We start from the raw sequence: 17,570 nt of genomic DNA on the forward strand, positions 1-17,570 counted from the left end.
TCATGTTAAAACACATAATCTGATCTTAACATATCATATTATCCATGATCTAATCATAAAAAGAAACATGATAAAAATCAGAAAATCAGAAAAAAAGAGAATAACTGTTTACGGGCTGTAAACGATGTCAAACTCCTTACAGACGAGTCGATGATAGCTTTAGCTATCAGTTTTATTCAGATGCTCGTTTACCTATCGAATAGGTTATTCGTTTGCGTAAATCGGACACTAGACCCAGATTTTAGCAAATCTGCAGCAGCCAATTCAGAATCTGTATCTAATATGATTCTCATAATTAGAACAAACATAAATCATATATATATCATTATATATACAGATTACATAATCATCTTATGATTATATAACTCACATGAATATCATATATTTAAAATCATACATATACAAGCATTTTATATCAACATCAAATCATGGCGAATCACGTACATGCTCATATATCGAAAATGGTTAAACACATAAACAAATTAAAAACTTTTCGCAAGTAGCTCTGATGCCATTGAAGGGTTTCTAACACATAACCGCAACGAAAAACGTAAATTTAAATCTTAATTTCAAAACCCTCCGCAGGATCCATGCGAAAAATACTATTTAATTCATAGTTCAGTATGTTTACCTTAAAAGGCTTTATGTTAATGGAAAGATGAAGGTCTTGAATGATCACCACGTAGCCTGTCGCTCGAACGATCTACGCCTTGAAGGTATCCACACGAATGATCGCCCGGAGGATGGGTGTGTACTAGCACGTTCTTGAGGCTGCCTTCTTGCTCTCTCTATCTCTCTTCAAGCTGCTAGGGTTTATGTTTTATCAAATAAAATGTGTAACCCTAATTCTATTAGAAAGAGATATTATATAGGCAAGAGTTAATGGGCCTCCAACCCTAAACTCAATTTTAGAGTTATTATTATTATTAAATTCGAAAATCTAATTATTGTATTATTAAGTCTCACTTAATCATCCAATAACTTAATTTCGAATTTAAAATTAAATTTGAATTTCCTATTCATTTAATTAATTAAGTCACACTTAATTAATAACAAATAATTCGAATTACTTACATTTAATTTAAATCCGAATTTAAATTAAATAATCCTCCAATCATTCTTTGTGCGACCCTTTAGGTTATTATTACGTTGGCAACAATTTTAAATCTAATTTAAAATCATAAATAATGAGCGGCATCTAGTTATACATCATTGTTACCCAAGTAATAATAATTAAATCGGTGATCAATTAAACCTTTCGTGAATAATGTACAATGTAATATAATCCCTTTAGCCTTATATTATAGATCAAACTCGAGGCATGCATTGTGTCATCCTCTATTAACGTTCAATCCTTCTTTCCTTGATCAATGAGTAAACTATTAAATAAATCAGTATTTGAGCACAGCCATGCATTTTATAGTCTTACTCAATCAAGAGGCCAATAATATCACTCCTTTAATAAAGGAGGGCTAAATCCCATCTAGATCATTCATATTTCTCATACGATTCAGAATGTACCCAATGTCTACTTTTATTATTACCCGGTCAAGGATAACTTTCAATAGTATCAAAGTATATTAATTCTCATATAGAAATATAATGATTTCAGGTCAAAGGACCAATACATCATTATCACTGTGAGATTAACTTATGACACTATAAACATGTAGTATCTCACAACGGGTCAATCCAGCACCATGTATTTAATACATGTGACTGTATTTTGACTTTAGTATCACCATACCTATGATCAATGAAATGTGATCATCAGCCAACAAACACACTAGTCTCAATGTATTTATTATAATCCCTTAACAATAATACTTGACTCGGGACCTTTAGGAATATCAATACTATTCTCATAATCTCATTTCTAAGTCACGTACTTAGAGATATAGATAATTAATAAAGATATAGATAATTAATAATTTACTTAGAGATATAGATAATTAATAAAGATATAAAGATATAATAAAGATATACATATCATATTTCAAGGACATTTATTAATCTAACATCTTATCGCAGAAAATAAAGATATAATAAATTACTAAAGAATAATCCATATAATCATAATTAATAATCCAAATGTTTCATAATATAAAAATAATAGTGTTGTCTCTAGGGCACAAACACTAACAATCCTAACTCTCGTAAAACTATGAATGCCAATTAATATCTTAATAGTAAGTGATTTATTATGTAAACATGACGTATATCTTGATATAAACTTGTATTTATCTGTAAAAATTGTAGATATGCTGAGAGAGTAGAGACGTTTTTTCTAAAAGATACGAGGATATTCTTATCCAGAATGACTATCCGGTGGGGTTCCGTGTTGTACCGCGCTTTCACTGAAAAATCTCACACATATAACAATAATTTTAAATAAGTTTTTTTGATATTTTCATGTAAGATATTTTACAAATAATTTTAGTTCAATATTCATTTTTTCACATGAAATGATGGTAAATGAAACAGTAATGATTAAAATATTTTTTATTTTTCAATTTTAAAAATTAATAAATACCATATTCTAAAAACAAAATATGTCCTCCATTATGAGTAGTCCCTGTGTGATCGCACATGTCAAGCTCTTCTAGTTGCGACTTTCATAATTTATCGAAAAAATTTGTTATGTTTGTCGTTATTGTTTTAACTTATTTTGTTATTATAATTAAAATCAGTTGTCACTTTCATAATTTGTCGAAACAATCTCTTTTTATTGTTCTGTTTGTTGTTATCCCTCTTACTTATTCTGAAATAATTAGATATCTCTATATTTTCGAACAAGTTTTACCGTTCCGACACCAATTTTAAATAACATTCCAAGTCACTTAAAATAAAAAATAATTTATATACTAAATCATCTTATCAGTATATTTGCAAAACAAAAATGGAATTAGTTCCAATGAAAAATAAAATGCGCTATTACATTGTCCACCAAAAGACATCCAATACAGGACTAAAATTCCAGTGAACATCATACACTAATTTATTATGCAAATTTGATTTTCATTTAAACAACATGTTCAAAAGAAAAGCTAACATTGAACATTCATTTCATTTTTTTCCTGGAAGCATTTTAACATTTCAAGAAGTTGGCAGGACGTTTCTGATTGTGCGCCGTTAGCGGCTTTCAAGGCTTAGACAAATGCCTCAAGTGTTGCCTCTGTTTGCACAACCATGATTTCAGCAACGATTCCACTTACCTTTTTTATTTCTGCATGATTTACAAAATATAAGAACATTTAAAATCACTGCAATAGAATGTTTCACACTTACTTTTAAATTAGACAAAATCTATTAACAAATGATTGTGTATTTGAAAAGTGTAAATTCATTTTTATTTCACAATTTATATAAAAGATATTCTTGAAATTATCAAAACAATAATTTTAAAAACTATAAATTAAATACACCTGAATTAATGATCATATAACAAATTCAGAAGCAACACAGCATGATTAAAAAAGGCACATACATACACATATACAAAGTTATATACACACATGAATAATATATTTGTCAAATTCTATCAATATCAGTTGACTTATAACTAATGAATAATCTAACAAATATGAATAAGTGAAGTTTGATATATCATATATGAAGCAAAATTTACATACGAGTTAGCAGAGTCGGTCGTTAATTTTCCAGTTTTAACAACGAAGAGCGAGCCAAACATTTGAGAAAGAGAGAGAGATATGAGAATTTGTTTTATTAAATTTATGGAGAGAGAATTAAAAGTAAAATGAACTGAGGGGGATTTTAGTTTATGTTTTATATATGTTGCAAGTTTATTACAACAAACGGGCCTTTTGCTGATGGGTCGGAAGTAATATGAGTTTCAAAGATTATACTAGCATACGATATCATAACATATCTTCTCTTTCCAAATCAATCCTTAAATATCCTTTTGACTAAATTTATTAAATATTTGTAAAATTTAATCACCTTATATATCTTTTATTATAATACCGAGTCTATCTAGGTAAGAAGTTAGTACGCGCTTACCATTTTAAAAATAATGAATTATTTTAACACAAATTAAAGCACATTCCTAAATTTTAAACTAATAATATTTTATCAAATATTGTTTTATGTAATATTTTTCAAGCATTCTCTATACTTTATTAACATCACAAGCTGATTCTTCATCTTTAAACTCATTGAGGAGCCCACTTTAATACCAATGTTCATCATCTCTTAGATGATTTGTTGAAACACCATCCTTTTTTTCATGTTATTGAGAGTGATTCTGTGAACTTAAACGTCAAATCAATCACCATATAATCTACTTTTGTAACTACTTAAAATACAGTTCCAAACCATCGTGAACTAAATAAGATCCACTAATAATATAATTACGAATCTCAGAAACATGATGCTCTCTAGACATGGGTGGAACACGGTAGAACACACCCAAGAGCAAAATTCAAGTCCACATTTCCTAATTCTAGTGCTTGTGCAACACTAGCTTTCCTTATCATCACCATCATTCCATGAGTTTGTTGAGAAAATATAAATACAGCTTTATTAGAATAAATATGCACATTAGCTACATTATCAATCAATCACTCATTAGAAAAATAAGTGGATAATAATACATGATTATAGGTAACATACACGTCATTGGTTACATAAGCATGTGCTTGGTTCCAGTCCTATGAACAATATTTACTTGAGCCACCACATTATATTTCTAATCTTTATTTTTATGCTAGTCCTAACTCCAATGACCAACCTATTCACAAGACCAACATTGTGGTTTATCTTTGATTTCTTAGCCTTGTTCTTATCATTGTAAGGTTCATTGTCCCTTTTCTTACTAGCTAGCTTTCCATTCTAACCAGAAGTCACTATATTTACCTTTGCGCTCACATTTTCAACTGGAATCACATGACTCTATTTGGACTTGTGCTGATCCTACACTGAGATATCCAAGATCAGGTTAGTCCAAGTGATCTCCCTCTTATGTCTTTTCAAGGAATTAGAAAACTCTTTCCAAGAATTTGGAAGTTTTTTAAACACATACATCACCTAAAAAAATTTCAGGAAGGCCCATATCGGACTCCTTCAAAGCATGAATAATCATCTTGAAATTCGTGTACTTGCTCAGTCATGGAATTTGATTCCACTAGTTTGAAGTCAAGGAACTTAGACAAGGAGTAACTTTCCAGAACTTGTGAGTCGGTATTATGTATCTGATTAAATTTTTCCCACAACTTAGCACTGTAAGTATTCGATGAATAAATATCAATTAGAGTGTTCGTTAAAGCTACCATAATAGCAACCAATAGTATCCCTTGTCACTCCATCTTTCTCAGTCCACATAGCATAAGATTCCACGGTCTCAGATTTACCTTGATTAACAATAGGCAGATCGTATTGTACCACAATACCCTTAACCATTAACCACATCTTTTTCTACAATGTAAAAAACCAGAACCCCATTGAAATTGTCACGCATACGCAAAAGATTAATGGGCTATGAAAAATGATACGTAGCCCAATCATTGGTAGGTACAATACGATAGTATCATCAGAAAATTGACCACTAGGAGTAATAACAGTTCCATACACCATCACGAACTACAAGATAATTAGAATATAATAAATAATTTCTTCAAGATTGTTGGAAATATACGAGCGACAATAGGACAAATATATTTTAAATTATTCACAACTTCAGGAACATTTAAGTTAAACCAAATACAAAATAATACAAGAAAGTAAGATAAAATAACAATCCGTAACGATTACAGAAGGGGATGATATATATACGGTCTCAGTTTTACCTTAATCAACAATAGGTAGATCATATTGTACCACCAGTCACAGACCCTTAACCATTATTCACAATTTCATTTATTTCTACCAATGAAAAAAATCAGAATCCCATAGAACTTGTCACGCATACACTGTTAGTCGCTAAACACGCGCTAATAATACACGCAAGTATACACATTCGCAAGTAGTATAAGATATAAATCAGATTCAATCCCATAGAGACTGTATTGGTTAACTATTTAATTTACACACCTAAGCAATAATGTATGGTTATTATTCAATGCTAAGACGACAACAAAGTGAGGTTGTTTATAACTAAGAATTAAACTAATTATTGTAACTATGAGAATAAGATAGACTGAGTTAATATATATGACAAACATGGGATTCTAACTTCATTAAGTACTTCCTTCAATAGCCTTATTGTTCTTAACCTTAGCTTGCAATGGTGATGACACTAATCAGATAACACGAAACTGATAAACGCCAACTTTCGTTGGCGTAGAAATCCCGCACAGCAGCGGGAGCCTCACAAAAAGGAACCCAGCCCATCTCCAAAATCATCTCCAACAGCTTACCATCTTTTTTTATGGTAGAAAACCTCTCTTCTTAGCAATAGGCTTCGAGAGAAGCCTCGTGTACTCCTCCTCAGCCTCAGGAGTAGAGAACCCGGGCCTCACACCACTCGCAGTAGAAGAATCGGTGGCGCTACTTCCAACTTGAGTTCTCTGTCTTTTGGGTGCCATAGGGATTGACAAAGAGAGAATAAAAGCTTAAGTGTTTAGAGAGAATATATGTTTGAGAGTTTGTGAATTGGTGGAGAAGATGTATGTAAGTGTATGTATTTATAGGTAGAGGGGTGTGAATCTGATAAGGAATAGAAGTGGGAATTGATTATGGGAATCGTGGGAATAATAGAATTGATTAGGAGAGGGAATTATAGGATGTGGAAGAGTAAAAATCAGGTTAGAATTGATTTTGGAATTAAAATCCCGATTTTCTCTAAATAAACTGCTATTTTTATTTTTTTCGAAACAGGGACTCGGCGCGCGCGGCCGCGCTCTAACTCTAGAGGCCGGCGCGGGCGCGCGCTAGGACAGCGTGGGCGCGCTTGGTTTCTGGAAAAACGGCGCGGCCGCGCGCTTGGCCAGCGCGGGCGCGCCCAACTTCTGTACTTGGCCCTGAATTTTTTCCTTTTCTTATTTTTTTTGTGTTTTTCTCTTTTTTTCTTGCTTCCTCTACCTACTAATGTACAATATACTTGGGTTGCCTCCCAAGAAGTGCTTCTTTTATGTCACTAGCTCGATGTAGAATCTCGAGATCAAGTGGACAATAAAACGGCACTAACCATCTCGCGGTTTGCCGTATCACCATAATAATGCTTCAACCTTTGACCATTTACCTTGAAGGCTTTGCCCGGATCACTCTCAAAAATTTCCACCGCTCCATGTGGAAACACAGTTTTGATTATGAAGGGCCCTGACCATCTTGACTTCAACTTTCCAGGAAAAAGACGAAGACGAGAGTTGAATAAAAGAACTTGTTGCCCTGGCATAAATTTCTTGAGCACTAGACCCCGATCGTGTGACCGCTTGACTTTCTCCTTATACATCTTGTTGTTCTCATAAGCTTGAAGTCAAAACTCGTCAAGTTCATTCAATTGAAGCATCCTCTTCTTTCAAGTCACATCCAAATCCAGATTTAATTTCTTCAAAGCCCAATAAGCTTTATGCTCGAGCTCTACAGGCAAATGACACCCCTTACCATAAATCAACTGAAACGGCGACATTCCCGGCGGAGTCTTATATGCTGTTCTATACGCCCAAACAACTTCATCAAGCTTCAAAGACCAATCCTTCCTTGATGGACATACCACTTTCTCCAAAATGCGCTTGATCTCCCTGTTAGATACCTCAGCTTGACCATTTATCTGAGGATGATAAGCCATAGCAATGCGATGATTCACATTATACCTTTTCATCATGGCAGTGAACTTGCAGTTGCAAAAATGCGACCCCTCATCACTGATTATGACTCTTGGAGTCCCAAACCTTGTGAATATCTGCTTGTGAAGAAAACTAAGCACTACTTTCGCATCGTTCGTTGGCAACGCCTTAACTTCAACCCATTTTGACACGTAATCAACTGCCAACAAGATATACTGATTGTTGCAAGATGAGACAAATGGCCCCATGAAGTCAATTCCCCAAACATCGAATACCTCAACCTCGAGAAGCACATTAAGAGGCATCTTATCCTTTTTAGACATATTACCCACACGTTGACATCGATCACATTTCAAAATGAACTGATGAGCATCTTTAAACAATGTTGGTCAAAAGAAACCTGCTTGAAGAACACGAGCTGCTGTCTTTTCTCCACCATAATGTCGTCCATAAGCCGTTGAGTGGCAATCTCGCAAGATCCCCCCGTTTCTCTAAAAGGAATACATCTCCTGATGATTTGGTCAGCTCCTTGGCGAAAAAGAAATGGCTCATCCCACATATACCACTTCACTTCATGTAGAAACTTCTTCCTTTGAGCATAAGATAAGTCGGGAGGCATGATGTTACTCAAAAGGTAGTTCACAATGTCTACAAACCACGACTCTTCTTCTTGCACTCCAAACAGCTACTCATCGGGAAAAGACTCATTTATCAAGGTCTTATCCAATGAAGTAGCATTAGGATTCTCTAAACGCGAGAGATGATCAGCAACTTGATTTACAGTTCCTTTTCTATCCTTGATCTCTAGTTCAATTCTTGGAGCAAAAGAACCCATCTAATCAATCTAGGATTCGAGTCCTTCTTCAAGACGATATATCGAATTGCAGCGTGATCAGTGAAAACTGTCACCTTAGTCCCTAGTAGATAAGATCGAAATTTCTCAAAACCGTAGACAATAGCCAAAAGTTCTTTCTCTGTAGTAGTATAATTCAGTTGAGCACCGTTGAGGGTCTTACTAGCATAGTAGACCACATGAAATATATTGTTCTTCCTCTGCCCAAGAACTGCTCCAACTGCATAGTCACTTGCATCACACATCATCTCAAAAGGTTCATTCCAATCAGGTGCAGTTATGACTGGTGTCGTGATTAAACTCTTCTTCAATGTCTCAAAAGCTGCAAGGCACTTGTCATCAAATTTAAAAGGAATATCTTTTTCTAACAGACTACACAAAGGCTTTGAAATTTTCGAGAAGTCCTTGATGAAACGCCTGTAGAAACCCGCACGACCAAGAAAACTGTGAATTCCCTTAACAGAAATAGGTGGAGGAAGATTCTCAATGACCCTCACCTTGGCCTTGTCCACCTCTAGACCTTTATCAGAAACCTTGTGCCCGAGAATAATGCCCCTGACGCACCATAAAATGACATTTCTCCCAATTGAGAACCATATTGGTCTCAACACACCTCTTGAGAACATGTCCAAGATTTTGCAAGCATTCATCAAAAGAATCGCCAAAGACTGAGAAGTCATCAATGAACACCTCCACATTCTGTCCAATCATGTCGGAAAAGATGGCCATCATACATCTCTGAAATGTGGCTGGTGCACCACACAGACCAAAAGAAACTCGTCTGAAGGTGAAAGTATCAAATGGACAAGTGAAGGTAGTCTTCTCCTGATCTTTTGGGGCGATACAAATCTGATTGTAACCCGAATATCCATCCAGAAGACAGTAATACTCATGACCCGCTGACCTGTCAAGCATCTGATCAATAAAGGGCAATGGAAAGTGGTCCGTCCTAGTGGCTTTGTTCATCTTCTGATAGTCCATGCAGACTCTCCACCCCATGACTGTCCGTGTAGGGATAAGCTCATTCTTCTCATTTGCCACCACAGTAATTCCACCTTTCTTTGGCACATATTGAACCGGGCTTACGCATCTAGCCACTTCAGAATTTCCTTCTTCACTACTTCCTTCATAATAGGATTAAGTCTTCTTTGCTGTTCGACTATAGGCTTGCTACCTTCTTCTAGCAAAATTTTATGCATTCAGTAAGAAGGGCTGATTCCCTTGATATCTGTTATAGTCCATCCAATTGCCGATTTGAACTCTCTCAGAATTGTCAAAAGCTTTTCCTCATCGCTATCTGAAAGATCAGATGCAATAATAACAGGCAGAGTAGATGCATCACCTAAAAAAGCATACCTCAAATATTCAGGTAAAGGCTTAATCTCAAGAGTAGGAGCTTCCTCAATAGAAGGCTTGAGGCATTTAGGAGCCTTGCTCAATTCTTCCATTCCAAGAGATTCAAAAGGCATATCGATCTTCCTCTTCCAGGGAGAAGCATTCAAATATTGCAATTGCTCATCACCTTCGTCATCTTCACTGTCCGAATTTCCCAATAAGGCTTTTTCTAAGGCATCAGACCTCAGCATTTGATCAAGTTCCAATGTGACCACCGAATCGACCAACTCGACTTTTAAGCACTCCTCATTATCAGTAGGACATTTTATAGCATTGAACACATTGAAAGTCACATCCTGATCCAACACTTGCATTGTAAGCTCACCCTTCTACACATCAATCAAGGTTCGGCCAGTTGCCAAGAAAGGCCTTCCCAAAATTCTGGGAATCTTCTTCTCCTCTTCAAATTCAAGAATTACAAAATCAGCAGGAAAGATGAGTTTATCAACCTTGACCAAGACATCCTCCACAATACCTCGCGGATATGTAATAGAACGGTCGGCCAACTGCAAAGTCATATACGTCGGTTTAAGATCAGGTAGATCCAACTGCTTGAAGATTGACAAAGGCATCAGATTGATGCTAGCTCCCAAGTCACATAAGCACCTATCAAAAGACACTTTTCCAATAGTACATGAAATAGTGAAGCTTCCTGGATATTTAAGCTTCGGAGGCAACTTCTGCTGCAGCACAGCACTGCATTCCTCCGTGAGAGCGATAATCTCTAAATCATCTAGCTTCACTTTCTGAGAGAGAATACCTTTCATAAATTTTGCATAACTAGGCATCTGCTCGAGAGCCTCATCGAAAGGTATGTTGATATGAAGTTTCTTGAACACCTCCAGAAACTTCCCGAATTACTTGTCCAACTTCTTCTTCTGTAGCCTCTTAGGAAAAGGCGGTGGAGGATAGATCTGTTTACCCCCCTGTATTACCCTCGGGCGGAGTATGCTCAACAGTAGTCTTCCTTGGTTCCACTTCTTCATCCTGCTGCTTTGCTTCTTTCTCTGGCCCAACTTCTTCAGTCAACTCTTGAGTTTGCTCGGGATTTGCAACCTTCCCAGACCTCAAAGTGATTGCCTTTGCCTGCTCCTTAGCTTCCTTTTTTCCTGGCACTTCAGTGTCACTAGGCAATATACCAGGTTGACGATTCAGCAAGGCATTGGCAATTTGCCCAATCTGATTTTCCAAGGTCTTGATAGAAATAGCTTGACTCTTGCACATGAGCTTTAACTCCTCTAATTCAGATTTTTCATTAGCTTGTTGCAGCTGGAGTTGTTATTTTGGTGCATACTGCGATTGCTGAAAACCAGGGGGTTGTACTGCTTAGCTGGATACTGCTGATAAGGCTGTCGAACCGCATTCTGAGCGTTGCTCCAACTGAAATTAGGATGATTGCGTTTGTTAGGATGATAGGTGGCTGGCACAGGTTGCTGTGATCGCTGGAAGTTGCTCATGAACTGAGCTGATTCGCTAGAAATTATGCCTGATCAGTCTCATAGGCACCAGCACAAAGCTCACAGATACTAGTGATTTAATTAACTCCATAATTAGCCAAAGTGTCCACCTTCATTGTCAAATCCTTAAGTTGGGCAGCTATAGCAGTTGCTGCGTCCAACTCCAGAATTCCTGCTACTTTTCTCTGAGTCAGTCTCTGGGAAGGATTCTGGTACTCATTAGCAGCCATCAGTTCAATAAGTTCATAAGCTTCATCGTAGCTTTTAGCCCACAAGGCTCCTCCTGATGCTTCATCAAGCATGAGTCTAGAAGTAGCACCCAATCCATTGTAGAAACAGTTGATAATCATCCAATCAGGCATGCCATGCTGTGGGCACTTCCTTAGCATCTCCTTATATCGATCCCAAGCCTCACACAGAGATTCTCCAGTTTGTTGAGCAAACGGAGTAAGAGCATTCCTGATTGCGGCAGTCTTCGCCATGGGGAAGAATTTAGTGAGAAACTTTTGAGCGAGATCTTCCCAAGTTGTGATAGATCCTGCTGGTAGAGAGTGCAACCAGCACTTAGCTTTGTCCCTTAGAGAGAATGGAAAGAGTCGTAGCTTGATAGCATCTTCAGTCACATCATTAAACTTTAAAGTATCCCAGATCTCGATGAAATCCCCGATGTGCATGTTGGGGTCTTCGGTAGGAGAACCCCCAAACTAAACTGAGTTCTGTATCATCTGGATCGTGTTTGACTTGATCTCAAAAGTGTTATCCCTGATGGCTGGTCTAATGATGCTAGACTGAATTTCATTAATCTTAGGCTTAGAATAGTCCATCAAAGCCTTCGGATTTTCCGCTTGATCACCCATAGCTACTATAATTGGCTCTTCAACTTTCTCTTCTTCTTCTACCTTCTTTTCTTCCTCAAAAACTTCCCTACGAACTACCACGAGTTCTTCCTCAGCTTTATCCAGTGTTCTCTTACGAGTACGCAAACGCGTATGCATACACCCTCGCTAGATCACCTGAAATAAAACAAGGAAACAAATACGTAACAATGTCCGAGTCAATGAACTTTAACGACCACTGATGGAAAGCACATAAACTAATAATTAACACTGCAGTCCTCGGCAGCGGCGCCAAAAACTTGTTAGTCGCTAAACACGCGCTAATAATACACGCAAGTATACGAATTCGCAAGTAGTATAAGATATAAATCAGATTCGATCCCACAGAGACTGTATTGGTTAACTATTTAATTTACGCACCTAAGCAACAATGTATGGTTATTATTCAATGCTAAGACGATAACAAAGTGAGGTTGTTAATAACTAAGAATTAAACTAATTATTATAACTACGAGAACAAGATAGACTGAGTTAATATATATGATAAACATGGGATTCTAACTTCATTAAGTACTTCATTCAATAGCCTTATTGTTCTTAACCTTAGCTTGCAATGGTGATGACACTAATCAGATAACACGAAACTGATAAACGCCAACTTTCGTTGCACGAGTACCATTCTACTAGACATCCACAAAAGAGATAGAAGCTGAATAGGCACCAATTATATTGAGACCCTATATGTCTATAGAATTTGACAACATAACGGTTTAAGCACAAGTTATCTATCTTGATTACATAGGGCAAGTAAGATGGTTAAAATTACCAACGAATCATGCATAACAATACATGAACCTATGCTAGCATTGCAAGTTCTAAATCCTTAAATTCACTTTCGCTTCATTAATAATTAACAAACTATCTTATAAGTTCACGACGCTCACAAGACGAATACGCACAACCATAACTAGGATATCATACAATCACCACACACTAAGGTATCGAAATAATTTAACCAAAGAAATCCATAAATAAATCCGCTAGAACCCCACGATAACGATTAGCCCATTATCAAACTCATCGCCAATTCCAATGAAAACATGATATAGCAAACGTAGTCTTTATACGAATAAATAAACCAAAGTACAAACAAGAATAAAGGTTCAGCAAAACAAGAAACAAGCATCCAAATTACAACTCAAAACAAAGATTCACAAGAATAAACTAGATCATCTTTGCCTTTGTTGAATTGTGCCCAAAAGGTTTCTTACCGTCTTCTCCTTGCTTGATTGTCTTGATATCTCTGAATATCTCTTAAAAAACAACCTAAGTTATGTTTATATAGCAGTCCATGCACCCCAGGAGTCCAACAATTTGAATTATAAAAGAATCAGGATTTGTTTATCCCGACCCAGCGCGGTCGCGCGCAACACCAGCGCGGCCGCACGCAACACCAGCGCGGGCGCGCTGACTTCCTGTTCTCCCGGCGGGGGCACGCGCAACACCAGCGCAGGCGCGCCTGCCTTCTGCTAAAAATTATTTTTTCCTTCTTCTTTATTCCTTGCAGCTTTGAGCCAATCTTTCAAGCTTTTATTCCAGCACATCCTAAACACCATATTAGCATCAAAACAATGATAATTCACCTGATTTACTAAGTAAAGCCTGAAATGCAAAAACACTCGAAAACACGTTAAAACACAAATAACTTAAGTATAAATACACCAACTCAAAGCCTATTAGAGCATAAATAAGTGTCATAAATTCCACTTAACATACACGAAAGATGAATGGGTTGTGAAAAATCATACGTAGCCCAATCAATGGTAGGTACAATACCGCTAATATCAACAGAATATTGACCACTAGGAGTAATAACAGTTCCACTCATCATCACGAACTACAAGATAAATAGAATTTAACAAATAATTTCTTCAAGATTGTTGGAAATATACGAGCACCAATAGGACAATTATGTTTTTAATTATTCATAAATTCAGGAACATGTTGATGTGTTATTTTATATCTAACCACAAGCGCACGGTGTCTATTGCTAATATAAAGTGGCAAGTGCAGGTCGTATCCATAAGGAGACTAAGTTTTAAGAATTTCAGTTTAACTGTTATGAATTCTTTCCAAGAGAAGAATGAATATTGAAGGTTTTTAACTATCTTACTAATGCAAATTAAATATGTTTTAAATCAATTAACTAAAGGTATAGGGCGATGCATGTTCACCATGTTTACACCAAGCTAATCATAAAAGTATAGAAATTCAGTGGGTCAAGTAATTAAAGTAAAAGTTAATCTTTCCCAAGTATTAGCACTTTCAGAAATCCAGTGATGCTCCCGCTCTCACTTTCAATTTTGCTATCGTATGTGTGCCTCTAGTGAGTAAAATCTCCCGATCTATTACCCCTATTGCATACGGATAATCTATGATATTAGCCAATTACACAGATTAAGCATTAAAATATATCGATTAGAATTACTTTTTACCTATTAAACTACTAACCAAATTAAAACATATTCATGGTGAAAACATGACTTTCCTTTGTGCCCTAGAATTAAACTACTCACTCATGCTAAATATAAAAGTAATAAAAATAATGATGAACGCCATGTAAAATAGATATTAATAAAATGAGAATAGATATGAATACCTTTAACTTTAGATTAGTGGAGAAATGAATATCCAAGTTATAACAAATGCTATGAAAGAGATAAAAAAACTAAAAACCCTAGCTCTGTAATAGTACGTACATATGTATCTCTGTGTCTCTAGCTAATGAAACTCAAGTCCCCTCTAATAATAAAAGTATTTTATTATTCTAATTCAATTACAAGTGAGAATTCGAGACTGAGTAGGATTCTATAATTAAAATTCGTAGTTGTCTGTTCTATGCAGTTTATGGGCTGTTCTTTTTGGATTATCCTTACTGTACCATCTCTGAATTAAATAAAATTCCGCGGGCTTCGCGTGTACTGTAAGATCGTCAAAAATGGACTTCTGGAACTCAAGATATGGCCCAAACAATATTTGCAGCCTATGTAGTCCAATTATACGAGTTTTCTTCTATTTTCACCCCAAAATAGGACTTTTTGCTCCAAATCCTTGAAAATCTAGAATTTCCTTGTATCCTATAATCAAATACCAAAACCTATTAAATAAATATCCAAATCAATGCAAAATACAATAAATATGAGGACAAAAATTATCTAAAAAATATATAAATATATACTCTATCTAACATCCCCACACTAAGCATTTGCACGTCCTCGGGCAAAGAAAGAAATAAAAATATCCTAGACTAACTAATTCCACTTTCATAGATTACACGATGCATTGCGCGAATGCCACAAGCCGTTAAACCCCTAGACAGCCTAGTAGGAAGAGTGTTGTCTCGTGAGGGCTTATAGTGAATCTACCCACAAAATCCATTTTTTTCTGCCAAGTCTCAAGTATGCAACATATCATATCACTCCACACATGTAAACCGAAATAACCCAATTTCGACAGTATTTCTAATGCGCACATCATTTGTACACAACTATCCAAGTACGCACACATTGTCTAAATAGACAAAAATAATAAGAAATAAACAACAAAGTCGCCTTTAGTAACATGCCATAGATAAGAAAAGCTTACATAACTCTCAAATTACACAAGTGTGTAGGCTAAGTGTATTCGCTCAAGTTCAATCAATGAAATCATGCGCTACCATAAGCTTGGTTGTTTACCAAATCTCCATTACTTTGAATATATGCCTGCACAAATCAAAAGGTCTTCGTTAAAGGTTGTAACATGGCTAAAATGAAGGGTAGGATATCAAGAAAAAGGCTAACAAGTGGCTAATTTGATAAACTAATAGAATATAATGTTCATTCTTAATTAAGCACTCAATATGAAATCAAATCATGTAAAAGCTGAGCGAAATCTTACAAGTATTAAGCCCAAGCACAAATTATTATGTACTTCCCCACTTCATATTGCACAAACCAATGAACACAAACTCTTTTTCATCTTCTCCTTTTTCTATTTTTTTTCAAGGTTCAAGTATTTCTCCAGTAACCAAGGGCAGTGAAAAGTCACCAAGAAAAATCAGAGATATTAATTTAATCCCTCATAATTTCTAGTACAATGTACTTAATTCCAGCACATGCACATGGATCGTCCCTTTCATATGATATTACGCTTGCCACCCGTTGGTCTCAAAGGAGTACTTAACCTTTTCTTTTATTTTTTTTATTTTAATACCCACCAATTTTTCACACTTTAACAATGAATCCCCACACTATGTATCACCAACCCTCAAATGAATCAAAATGCTCTACTAGTAAATCAAGACAAGAACGAACAAGTAGGTTCAAGCATTTAGATAGGTGATATATCAAAAGAACGGATAAAAAGCTCAAAGGGGTTCACTAGGGATATAATTTATGGGTACTGTTTAGGTAAATAAGGTTCATCCTAGTGCCTTTATTATTTTCAAGCATACACATACCACGTAGTCTCCACAAGGTTTACAACAAGTTCTAGAGCAACATAATCCATGATGAACAACACACAACAATAAAAATCGACTGACATAAAATGTATCAATCACAAATTAGGCTCAAGATCTCACAAGGTGAAAGCATGATTCAGTACTTACTAAAATTGACAAAGATGTATCTCAAGATTTAGAATTTTCTCAAGCACACACAAGGAATCATCATGCAATAAATGATTTTGTATAGATATGACATATCAATTAACCATGCAAAAGAAGCTCACAAGATGTGTATTTATCCTTGTTTACACACTATGAGACATGGCAATATACAACATTTTTGAATTTTGTATTTTTTTAATTTTTAATTTTAATTTTTTTTTGGATTTTTAACATTGAGAACTCATCCCCACACTTAACTGGTTCATTGTCCCCAATGAACTGACTAACTAACAAAATACAAAAAGAACAAAATAAAATTATACACTAGAAATAAAGAAAACTCCCCTGAGATCAAGGTGTATGAAGCTAATGCAGCAAATCGGAACAAAAATTCTTGTGATTGTTGTGATGGAGCTGAAAAGAAGTAAAAAAAATAGTCTTAAACCACAGGCCATTAGAAACTGGAGAACCACACCCCGCATGACACCCCCATTGTTAATATATATATATTAACATAAATAATATAAAATAAATATTACAACAAGTTACTTGATGTGTTATTTTATATCTAACCGCAAGCGCACGGTGTCTATTGCTAGTACAAAGTGGCAAGTGCAGGTCGTATCCACAAGTAGA

At 35.7% G+C, this 17,570-nt stretch overlaps 1 non-coding gene across 1 annotated transcript; it reads left to right on the top strand.

The window, feature by feature from the left end:
- Window positions 1-11,807: 11,807 nt before the first annotated feature.
- LOC141670136 (small nucleolar RNA R71) lies at window positions 11,808-11,914 on the top strand. The gene has a single exon (XR_012554380.1). It is a non-coding gene; the product is annotated as a small nucleolar RNA R71 (small nucleolar RNA).
- Window positions 11,915-17,570: the final 5,656 nt, after the last annotated feature.

The sequence above is a fragment of the Apium graveolens genome, chromosome 6 (assembly GCF_009905375.1).
Source record: "Apium graveolens cultivar Ventura chromosome 6, ASM990537v1, whole genome shotgun sequence".
NCBI classification, from domain to species: domain Eukaryota; kingdom Viridiplantae; phylum Streptophyta; class Magnoliopsida; order Apiales; family Apiaceae; genus Apium; species Apium graveolens.